General features: G+C 36.3%; 1 protein-coding gene across 3 annotated transcripts in view; it reads right to left on the reverse strand.

Annotated features, from left to right (window-relative positions):
• Positions 1-12,722, reverse strand: part of Nt5c3a (5'-nucleotidase, cytosolic IIIA) — a 52,420-nt gene that overhangs the window by 24,517 nt on the left and 15,181 nt on the right. The window contains exon 1 of one of the 3 annotated variants that reach the window (XM_015490212.2): positions 4,670-4,779. The exons of the other annotated variants lie outside the window; for them this stretch is intronic. The gene's annotated coding sequence lies outside the window, so the exon portion shown is untranslated. Of the gene's footprint in view, positions 1-4,669; positions 4,780-12,722 lie in introns of those variants that run through there. 3 annotated transcript variants of the gene reach the window in all.

Here is a 12,722-nt window from a genome sequence, read left to right on the forward strand (position 1 = left end):
TTTTCCCCAGGTGATGTCACAGCAAAAGGGAGAGAAAAAAAAAGGTATACGTGACATACATAAATTTCAGGCTCTTCATGTATGCTAATGACATACTAAGAGGGTCCTTTTGGTATTATTTAAATGCCATGTTATCTCAGACATCTTTTTCTCTTTTCCAAGAAGTTCAGCAAAGGATTTACTCTATCCAGCCAAGTTTTGGCTTTAAAATATTATACACAAGAATTTATATGGTGCTAAGAAGATATGAATATTAAGTTCATATTTGCAAGAAAATGCTTAATTGCAAGAATATTTTATCAACATTTTCTCTGAATGGAAGGATACAGTTGTAGAAAAATTATGTGTTGGCACTACTGAATCAATGTAGGAATATAAAAATGAAACAAAGTAAGAAGAATGAAGAAATCAACCAGGTCTGGTGGTACATGACTGTAATCCCAGCAACTTCGGAGGCTAAGGCAGGAGGATCACAAGTTTGAGGCCAGCCTCAGCAGTTTAGCGTGGCCCTAAGCAACTTATGGAGACCCTGTTTTGAAATAAAATGTAAAACCAACTGTGGGTATAACTCAGTGGTAAAGTGCCTCTGGGTTCAATCCCCAGTACAAAAAAAAAAGAATAAAAATATACAAAAAAAATCAAAATGTACAAAAAAAAATTTCCATTCCATTTTCTTATAATAAAATCTTCCAGAGTGGGAAGTATCCCTGGGTTCAATCCCTATCACCACCTAAATAAATGAATAAATAAATATCATTTTGTAGCATAATACAACTAAGATCTGAGTTGTGTTTGAATCTAACATAATATCTGGCACAATGTACATATTTTAGATGTTTTGGTAAAGTTTATATGTATTTATTCATTAAACCAAAAAGTTATAAAAATTTCCCTTATCATTATTCTGACTTTGTCTTTCTTGCACTATAAACCATAGGGAAAATTACTAATTTATTTTCACTCTATATTGATTTTTACTTTAGTCCAGATAAGTAAAATTTTATAATTAAAATTCTGTTTCATCCAGGTGAAGTGGCACATGCCTGTAATCCCAGTAACTCAGGAGGCTGAGGTAAGAGAATTCCAAGTTCAAAGTCAGCCTTAGCCACCTAGGTAGGCCCTGAGCAACTTAGCACGACCCTGTCTCAAAATAAAATATAAAACCAGCTAGGGATGTAACTCAGTAGTTAAGTGCCCTTGGGTCTAATCCCTGCTACCCAAAAAAGGAAAGAAAAAAAAAATTACTTCAAAGAGCAACTTAATTGAAGGAGGAAAATTTGACTTTTTCTTAAATTTTATTATTAAAAGGTGTATAACAAAGCCAGTTGCAGTGGCTCCTACTGTAAGCCCAGCAACTCAGGAGGTTGAGACAGGAATATTCAAAGTTCCAGGTCAGCCTCAGCAACTTGTCTCAAAGTTAAAAATAAAAGGGGCTAGGGGGCTGGGGATGTGACTCAAGCGGTAGCGTGCTCGCCTGGCGTGCGTGCGGCCCGGGTTCGATCCTCAGCACCACATACAAACAAAGATGTTGTGTCCGCCGAAAACTAAAAAATAAACATTAAAAAAATAAATAAATTTAAAAAAAAAAGCATACTTAAAAAAAAAAAAAAAAAAAAGGGGGCTAGGGATGAGGCTCAGTGGCTAAGTGACCCTAGGTTCAATCGCTGCTACCAAAAACAAAACAAAACAAACAAAAAAAACCCCACAAAAACAAAAAACAAACAAACAAAAAAGGAAAAGAAAAGAAAAGAAAGCTGGGGATGTAGCTCAATGATACAGCACCCTGGGTCAGAGTGAGACAAAAAGGGAGGAAGGAAGGGTGGGTTTGTTGGTTGCGGATACAGCTCTAGGGTGCCTCTGGGTTCAATCCCCATTAAAACCAAAAAATGATTCTAATGGTCTCTTCAAATATCTTAACAAAAACATGGAGTGATCAGAAACTTGAAAATAACCAGCTTTTAATAATTCACGGATATGCAAATTTCAACTGAAGAGCTCTCATACTTCCCAATCATCACTGTTAATCTGACTAGAATCCATCCTTATTCAAAGATGATCTCACATGAAATGATACTGCTATCCTTTTGTAAAAATCTGAGGTTCTGTATCACTTATAAAAGTATAAAGACTACGGCATAAATGTCAGCCTTCTGGCACTATCCAAAGACAGACATTGAAAATGAGGACAGTGTATTTTTAACCAATAGGTTTGTAAACCTATACCTGGTGTATACAAAGTTCTGCTTGCTCTGCCAACAGTCATCTGTTGCAGATGCTTCAACAGAAGAGTTGCTGGAAAAAACACATCAAGTGTAGAAGACAAATTCAAAAATAGAAAACACTACCCTTGGACTCTGAACTCTCTTCAAAGGTGGTTTTAAAGTTCTTAGATCTGGGATCTTCAAATGTGTACTGGAAAAAAATGTGAAAACTGAAGAAAATTTATTCCGTATTCTTTCAATATGAGGCTAAGGTTTCTACCATAGCAGTGTTCATGACAAGGGATGTGTAGAACAAGGCTAAAGACTGAATAAGAGGTAAGAATTTCACTTAAATGGCACAAACTTGATAAGTAAAAATTCTAGATATGGTATGTCATTCTAATATTTCACAAGTCAATTAATGAAAATCGGTATGTCTACATGAAAAAAATTCATTTGCTTTAAAACAAGTCTTAAAGTATCCGAATGCAAACTAAGTATTTTTAAAGACCTGTATATTTTCTTTTTGAACCCAGGGGCACTCTTCAACTGACCTACATCCCCAACCCTTTTGATTCTTTTATTTTGAGTCTGGGTCTCACTATGTTGTTGCCCAGGCTGGGTTCAAACCTGCGATTCTCCTGCCTCTGCCACCACTCCCCATTCCCCGCAAGCTTATTTTTTGTTTGTTTGTTTGTTTTAAAGATGTCACTTTCTTAGAAGGGTTAGCACATGAAAAAGCAAACTATAAATTTGTTGTTGTTGTTTTGTAAGGTTAGAATCATTTTGTGGCATTTCAATAATTCTCCCTGAGAATTTTAATTCAGCAATGAAAAAGATTGCACAAACGGGAAAGTGAAACTTACTCAATAGATATAACACAAAAATGAAACTGAATAAAAGGGATAATAGAGGAGGAAAGAGAATAAGAAACAAATTTCAAAGGTTATTTATTTAAAAATTAGCAATTCTGGGCTGGGGTTGTGGCTCAGTGGTAGAGCCCTCATCTAGCACATGCAAGGCCCTGGGTTTGATCCTCAGCACCACATAAAAATAAATTAAAAAAAGGTATCGTGTCTAACTACAACTAAAAAATAAATATTAAAATAAATAAAAATTAGCAATTCATACAAATTATCTTGGTAAAAACAGATCAGTCAGAATTTTAGATACTTGTGAAAATAGACAATATCAGAGCTGAGAATGCATTCCTTTATCCTTCCTGCTCTCATTAATTCTAACACCCAATGGCAGTTTTCAAGATGAATAAACCAGGACAGGTAGAAATTAAGTAACTGATACTGATGACCCTTGAGGCACCCTTGAGTTCTTCTGCCCTTGACTTTGTCCTAGAACAATAGCACAGATGGCAAGCTCTGTCCACAGATGCGGAGCTTGGGTAATACAACTGAGCAAAGGGCTGAGGGTATAGCTCCGTTGGTAGAGCACTCATCTAACATGTGGAAGATCCTGGGTTCGATCCCTAGTACCACCAAAAAAAAAAAAAAAAAACTAACTACTTTATGAAATGGCCTGCTGCAGATTTAATTTTTCTGATTTAAAGTTGGGGGGGAAAATGATGGGGCTGGGGTTATGGCTTAGCAGTAGAGCTCTTGCCTGGTATGTGCAAGGCCCTGGGTTCGATTCTCAGCATCACATAAAAATAAATAAATAAAAATAAAGGCATTGTGTATGACTAAAAGAAATAAATATTTTAAAAAAATAAAGTGGGGGGGGGGAAGCTTTGTAAAACTTGGAGAATTCAATTATTTAAATATAACTTAGCATACTGTCTGAGACTTTTACTTTAATATACATATTTGAATCTTGAGAACATTGTTTACTTTTTTTGTGGGGGGGGGGCAGACAGCAGTGCTGGGGATCAAACCCACAGTGCTATACCACTGAGGTACATCCTCAGCCCCATGTATGAGTCTTAATTCTCAATATTCAAATTGTTACATCAGCAATACAACTTTTATCAACTTATAAAATATATCAGTGTAATCTCAGTCTATAATACCCTGAGGTAAGGCTCAGAGGCACACAACAAAAACTAATTATTATTCTAAGCCAAAATAAACTATTCCTAATCCTAGTGACACAAAGCATGTAGCTACCATCAAAACCAAATCACAGAGCAAATGAATGAAAAGCAAAATTGGATCTTTTCCCCCCAACTTTGAAACACTCCTTAGGGTATTTTGCTTCCTCCTAACATCAAAATGTCAAACAAGAAACTCTTAGAATGCATAAAATGTAATTTCTGAGCCCAAGACACTTGAAACTTTTATACATTCAGATCTTTGCAAACTATAGTTTTATACTACAATGGATTGTTCTACTTTTATTTCCTAATTTGAATTTTTAAATGCCCCAAATTTTCAACAAGATAAAGAATCAAAAAAAGTATCATATAAAAAGTTAAACACAAGAAACTCATGTTTACATGAAATGCACACACTTACCCTGAAGGTAACCGGACGGGCTACACAAGCGAAAGAAAATTCTTCCTGTCTGAGAAGGACTAATATAGAACAAGGTGCAACTGAGGGCGGTTCCAAAAGCCTTAACCAAGCCCTATGCAAAAACAGTCTTGTGACGCACTTCTGCACAGTGCTTTATTATGCTTTGGGTGACAGCCCTCCTGGCTCTGAGCTAAGTCACCAGACTACGGAGTACAAGCAATTGGAAAAAAACCTTGATAGTTAATTAAGAGAAGGAAAATCGGTACTATTATAACACTGACAGCCAGCTCTGCAGTGTAAGAAGGAACCTCTACATTAATGTATGCATTCCCTTCCTTGTGGTGTTTTGGTTTGTCGGGTGCTTAGGAAAAGTGCACTTTTCAGCAAAAATAATATATTTCAATACAAAGTAAAAAAAAAAAAAGGCTTGGTAGGTGGTGGAGGGCACTGGGGAAAAGAGGATAGGAAGCTATTGCTCAATGGGTACACAATTTCTGTTTGGGGAGATGAAAAGAATTCTGAAGGTGGATGAATGGTGGAGCTGGTTGTACAACAATGTAAATGTACTTAAAGCCACCAAACTACACTTAAAAATGGCTAAATGTCCAGGTTGGGGGCACATGCCTGTAATATCAGCTGGAGGCTAAGGTAGGAAGATGACAAGTTTGAAGCCAGTCTGGGCAACCAAGTGGAACCCTGTTTCGAAATTTTAAAAGGGCTGAAAATATAGCTCAGTAGTAGAGTGCCAGCCTTGCCTTGTGAGGCTCTGGGTTCAATTCCCAGTATTAGAAGGTGAAGGTTATTAAAAAAAAAAAAAAGTTAAAGTGGTATATTTTATGTTACATGAATTTTATTTATAAGTAAAAATAAAAGATCTCATTTAAGGCTTGTGAACAAAGACATGATGCAGTCAATAGAATATGAGTAGTCTTTACTACAGGGCAGTAGATTTAAAGTGATTTTTATGTATATCTACATATTTTTTCATATTTAAAAATAAAGTTTAATAAGACAATGACATAAAATATGAATACTAAGCTTTATTAAAAAAACAAATGGAAGAACTGGGCCTGGAAGCCTGCCATCCCAACTGCTTGGAAGTCTTGGGCAGTGGTGCACAGCTGTAATCTGATCTGCTCAAGGAGACTGAGGCAGGAGTTCAAGCTTAAGCCTCCAGAGCACCTGGGACTATAGGTGACCAGGTCTAGCTCTTTCAAGATCAGTTGAGGCAACAAGGGAGAGTCTGTCCAAAAAGAAAAAAACAAAACAAAACAAAACAAAAAACCTGGAAAAATGTTCCTTTTCTGTTAAAAATAAAAGCAGCGGGGGAAAAAAAATAGTGGATCATTTCCTTACAACAGATTCACAGAACAGATTAAAGAAGTTTGAAGTTTTCTATAAAAAAAGAAGAAAAGAAAGAAAGAAAAAACAGCAATGGAACTGTTGTGATTAAAAAATTTTTATTTTTTTGAAGAGAACCAGTCTTGCTTTTAAACTGAGTAGTAGGTTGGCAATATGCTAATATCATGTCAGGACCTGAGAGATAAGTTAGAATATGAGCTCAGGGAAGCTTTATCATTAGGAACATAACTAACCTACAAATATGTAAATATATATTATTTTATCAGCACTCTCTCTCTACTCTGCAGGCAATATTTCAGCTTTTTCAGTAACCGAATTAGCATTCTGTATTAAGCACAACACAAAAAGTTTTTAATTGCTTTTTTTTTTTTTTTAATTTATTTATGTGGTGCTGAGAATTGAGCCCAATGCCTCACACATGCTAGGCAAGTGCTCTGCCACAAAGCCACAAACCCAGCCCCTTGTTTTTTCTTTTAGAGATCAGGTCTTGCTTGTATTTTCCAGTCTGCAACTCCTAGACTCAAACCATCCTCCTGCCTCAGCCTTCCAAGTAGCTGAGATTGCAGGTATGTACCACCCAGCTCAATTTTGTGTCGATTTATCCTAAGGAATAGGTCAATGCACAAATATTTTGTTGCAAGGAAGTTTATTACAGATTTGTTTTATAACACTGGGATACTGCAGACCTCAATGCCAATACCTAAATGATCAATAACATAGGAGAAGCCAGGGCAATGATGCACACCTGTAATCCCAGCTACTCAAGAGGCTGAGAGGCATGAGGACCAACAAGTTTGAGGCTGACCTGGGTAATATAGTGAAACCCTTAACAAAATTTTAAAAGGTGGGGGGAGGGGCTGTAACAATACAGGAGGAATGGATAAATTGCAACCCACACATGAAATTTAAAAATTAAGCATCTCTTGGGCTGAGGATATAGTAGAGTGCTTGCCTCCCATGCATAAGGCCCTAGGTTCAATCCCCAGCACCACATACACACACACACAAAAAAAAAAAAAAAAAAAAAAAATTAAGCAGCTCTTAAAATTTATTATGAAAAATAACTAAATGTATTAAATTCTAAGTACCTGACATTCCTCATTCCATGTAATACTTAAAATAATCCTAAACTGGGTATAGTGGTACACACCTTTAGCCCCAACAATTTGGGAGGCAGAGGCAGGTGGATTGCAAATTCAAAGCCAGCCAACTCAGCAAAACCCTGTTCCAAAATTAAAAAAAAAAGCGGGGGAGGGGATGGGGATGTGGCTCCCTAGTAAAACACCCCTGGGTTCAATCCCCAATGCCAAAAAATCAAAACAAAAGGAATCTAGAAGGCATGTGCTATTAACATCCTCATTTTACAGTAAATTAAAGCTTATAGCTGGTAACTGGCAGAAATGGATTAAAAAACAGGCTTCTCTGACTACAGAATCCATTCCTGCAGATTACTAGATGGTACACATACATTGAAATGTACATGGTGTACTACTGAAATATATACAATCTACATGGTACTCATTGAGACATACATGGTCTAGTATTGTAAGGAGCCAAAAAGTTGAGTATCTAAAGCAAGAGCCCTATTTTGGGAGGAAAAATCTTTGTATAAGAATGTCTAAGGAATGATAAACAAATGATCATATCATGTGTTTAGGTGCCATATGTATTTTATTTTTTGGTACTAAAGGATGAATCCAGGGGCACCTTACCACTAAGCTACACCCCCAGTCCTGTGGCTCAAGTGGTAGCACACTCTCCTGGCATGCGTGAGGCACTGGGTTCGATCCTCAGCACCATTAAAAAAATAAACAAATAAATAAAGATATTGTGTCCTCCTTAAAAAAAAAAAAAACACTAAAAAGTAAATATTAAAAAAAAAAGAAAAAGAAAATGTACCACAAGAAAAGAACAAGGGCATAAGAGAAGCATAAGAAAATGAATTTTGCTTCAAATAATTTATTATTTTCAGACTAGATACAAAGAAGCAAGAAGTCATAAAAACAGGTTCTTTAGCAGCAGGATGGACTTTGATCTCTGTTCATAATGAATGCACCCTGTTGATTTGGAGCTTCCTTATTCATTATCATACAAACAGAAACCATTCATATTGCTCTTATTGGCAAGCTCCAGATTTTAAATTAATATACAAAAGAGCAGAGAACTTCTCATACAGGACTCAAATTCCTGCAAGATTATCTTCCTCCCATTATCACACTGAAATTGGAAGTCTGTTTTTATTATTAAAAGTATGGATGTCTTTGTCAATGGAGAAAGGAATATATACTCACACTTCTGAATAACTAGTCAGAGCTTTTTACATACTGTCAATTATTCAATGAACCTAAAATGCTGAAAATTACCACTTCCTATTTTGCTACCAAAACGTTTCTCAGGCTGGATATGGTATGGTGGTACATGCCTATAATACTAGAGACCTGGGAGGCTGATATAAGATTCCAAGTTCAAGGCCAGCCTCAGGAATTTAGCAAGATCCTAAGCAACTTAGTGAGACCTGTCTCAAAATCAGAAATACAAAAGGCTGGAAATGTAATTTGGTGATAAGCACCCCAGGTTCACCCCCCCACCCCCCCCCACCCCCCCCACCCCCCCGCAAAAAAAAAGTTTCTTTGAAGCCGGACATAGCAGTGCACATCTATAATTTCCGGGTACACCTATAATCCCCGCAACTCAAGATACTAAAGCAAGAGGATCATAAATTGGAAGCCAGCCTCAGCTATTTAGTGAAACACTGTTGTAAAATAAAAATTAAAACTGCTGGGGACCTAGCTCAATGGTAAAGTGCCCCTGGGTTCACTTCTGAGTACTTTTAAATGAAAAAGTGAAAGAAAAAAAAAAGGGACATATTTGTACACAACCCTTGACCCCCCTAAATCCATTTAAACAATCACAGACAAGTACAAACACAGTAGCTACAAATACATTCACTGATCCATTGTTTACTGTAATGAAAAATGGGGGAAAGCCGACACAGTGCACACGCCTATAATCCCAGAGGCTCCGAGGCTGAGGCAGGAGGATCACAAATTCAAGCCAGCCTCAGGAACAGCAAGGTGCTAAGTAATTCAGTGAGACCCTGTCTCTAAAATACAAAACAGGGCTGGGGAGGTGGCTCAGTGATCGAGTGCTCCCGAGTCCAATCCCCAGTACCAAAAAAAAAAACAAAAACAAAAACAAAACACAACCCTAAAAATAATGGGGGAAAACTATCTAAAATGTTCAACAATGAAGAACTGGCTAAATAAATTATAATAAGTATTAAATTTGTGATCAGGGAATAAATTAATTAGAGAAACATTATTAACAATGTCACAGTATGATGTCATTTGTAGAAAAACTATACTTAATTTTCATATACATAGAAAATAACAAAAAGGGGACTGAGGATGTAGCCTAAAGGAAGAGGGCTTGTCTAGCATGCATGAAGCCCTGGGTTAAATCCCCAGCATCCCAATAAATAAATAAATAAACAAACAAAACGAAAAGGGGTTGGGGATGTAGCTAAGTTGACAAGGTGCTTGCCTAGCATGCATGAGATGTATGAGGCCCTGGATTCAATATCTAGTACCTCCCTCCCCCGATCTCCCACAAAAAAATACAAAGAAAATAAAGGAAGCACATGTAGTACAATGATTTTTTTAAGGCTGTGAAAATTATAAATTACTTTTATTTATCTAAATGCATTAATCATTTTCTACAAACCTTTTTTAATTTTGTGGTGCTCAACATTGTAAGACATAAAGACTCAAGGGAAAATAGATATTGACAATGGACAAATTCCTTACAAATGATGGATCACAATTCAAGGACTCATGAGACCTTAATTATTAAGATTTTCCATAGGACATAGTGTTACAAGGCTATAATACCAGCTACTCAAAGGCTAACATACAAAGATTATAAGTTTGAGGCAGCCTAGGCAATTTAGCGAGACCCTGTCTCAAAAACAGCTTGAACAGACAGAGTCCTGGGTTCAATCCTCAGTATCGCCCCTGTCTTCCTAAAAAAGACTTCTCTAAAGCTATGCCACATGATTGCAAATCCTTGAAAGTGAACTGCACGAGTTAATATTTTTTGAAATCCACAATGAATCATATGAACTGAGCACGTTTTTTATTAGGGAGGATTCCAAAGTGATTCAAATGTATGTGGAAGCTTTATGCTTTATAATAACTATGTTTCTCATACAGTTTTAGTAAAATTAAATATCAGTAGCTTAAAATGAAATCTGAGGGCTCCAATAAAGTAATGCCTATAAATAATGCATTTTATAAATTCATTATTTAATTGAATGTACTATAAGAGAGTTCTATATCTAACAGAAAGTTAGACAAAATTAGCTGTAGTACAGAAAGCAGGGCATAAGAGAATTAATATTTACTGAATAACTACTATGTGGTATAAATGTTTTTTGCTACATTAGGTAAATCTTAACCTGAGAAGACACTACTAAGAATATAATTCTTAATATATAACCCTGAAGAGTCAAGGGGGCAAGAAGTATTTAGGCAAATTGTCTCCATTCTAAGATAACTGGAAACTGGGGCTTAGAAAAGTGAAATATCTTGTCTAAGGATAAACCATTAAAAAGTAGCAGAGCTGAAATTTAAAACAACAGATTTATCAACTACTAAGCTCTCACCCATAATCTCATATTTTACACCACTGTCTAGTAATAAAACCACAGATTATATGTTTTTTTTTTTTTTTCAAGAGAATACTTAGAAGTCAAGCACAGAGGCACACACATAATCCCAGCTACTCTGTCTGGAAGGCTGGGGCAGAAGGCGTATGAATTTGAGACCAGCCTCACCAATTTAGTGAGAGCCTGTCTTAAAATAAAAAATACAAAGGGCTGCAGACATAGGTTGGTGGTAAGCACTTGTCTAGCATGTGTTAGGATCTGAGTTCAATCCCAGTACCAAACAAAAACAGAAAAAGATGTTCTGATCCAAATGTGTCTCTGCTCCACTAAAGTACATGAATCAATCTGTACTGAGATGATGTTCAGATTTTTTACGTCTTTGAGACTCAGGCCATAAAATCAGAATTAAATACATATACATACACAGAGAATTACAAAACAGTCATGGAATGAGAGACATATTTTCCCACCTTACCAAAATTTGGAACACAAAGACACACACATATAGTACATACAGTTGTCCCTTAGTATCCACCAGGCATTGGTTCCAGAATCCCCGAAAATGCCCAAATCCAAGGTGCCCAAGTTCCTTATATAAAATGGCACAGTATTTGCATATGAAATACATGCATCCTCTGGATATTTCAAATCATTTCTATATTACCAATAATACCTCTCAGAATGTAAATACTGTATCAGCAATTGTTATACTGTATTTTTTTAGGGCATAATGACAAGAAAAATGTCTTTATATATTCAATAAATAAACATAATTGTTTTTTCAATTTTTTGTTTAGGATTTGAGGATAAGCCATCCCCAAATATACAAGGTACACACGCACAAACACACACACACAAAGTTGTGCACAAAATACAATAGGAAACATCATATATATAACATGTAGTTTGGAAAAATTTAAGAATTTTAAAGATCAGGGCTGGGATATAGTTCCATGGTATAGCACGTGCCTACCATGTACAAGGCCCTGGGTTTGATCCCCAGATCAAACACTTTGATCCTTTTTTTCCCTAAAGAGAAAAAAAATTAAAGATCAGCCATATATTAATTGACAAAATTACCCAGAAGGAGCAACTTTCCCTAAAAGTTTCAAAGAGAGTCAAGATTAGACTGAATGCTGACTCTGCTACTCACTAGCTACTTCCTAAGTAAAAAAAAAAAAACAAAAAACAAGTCCTAACTAGACTGATTTCTTTTTTGTTTTTATTTATTTATTTATTTATTTTTAGTTGTTGACAGACCTTTATTTTATTTTTTTATATGTGGTGCTGAAAACAAGCCTGTGCCTCACACATGCCAGGCAAGTACACTACCACTGAGCCCCAGCCCAGCTCCAGCTAGACTGTGTTTTAAGGACTAAAAAGGTAAATATACAGGGTGAACTCAATTTAACCCTAAGGTTAAAACCTATCAGTTTCTATTTGCTTTCTAGTTCTAGTTCTCCTTTTTTCTTAAGTCAACTAACAGTGAGATTGTTTTGCAACATTTCAATATACTATAATGCTTTGGTTCTCAACTTGATCCCGTCTCCCTTCATCAGAATAAATCCAATAACTAATTCCTTTGGAATTTTAGGGTGGTGAGACCCTATCTCAAAATATTAAAAAGTGAGCAGGCACAGTGGTGCACACCTGTAATCCTAGTCACTTGAGACGTTGAGGTAGGAGGATCACAAATTTAACCCCAATCTGGACAATTTAGTAAGACCCTGTTCTCAACAAAAACACTCTCTACCCAGTGGTAGAGAGCCCACGGATTAAATCCCCAGTACGATAAAAAAAACAAAACACTACCACTGAGGCACAACCCTAGCCCCATCCCTTTTTATTTTAAAATGGGGTCTCACTAAGTTGCTGAGGCTGGCCTCAAACTTGTTATCCTACTGCCTCAGTCTCCCCAGTTGCTGGGATTATGGGCATGTGCCACTGCCAACACAATTTTTTAAAAAAGGCTTCACATAGTGATCATACTCCACTGTTTTGCAAAAAAAAAAAAAAAAAAAGGCA

Source organism: Marmota marmota, unplaced genomic scaffold, assembly GCF_001458135.2.
Source record: "Marmota marmota marmota unplaced genomic scaffold, marMar, whole genome shotgun sequence".
NCBI lineage: Eukaryota > Metazoa > Chordata > Mammalia > Rodentia > Sciuridae > Marmota > Marmota marmota.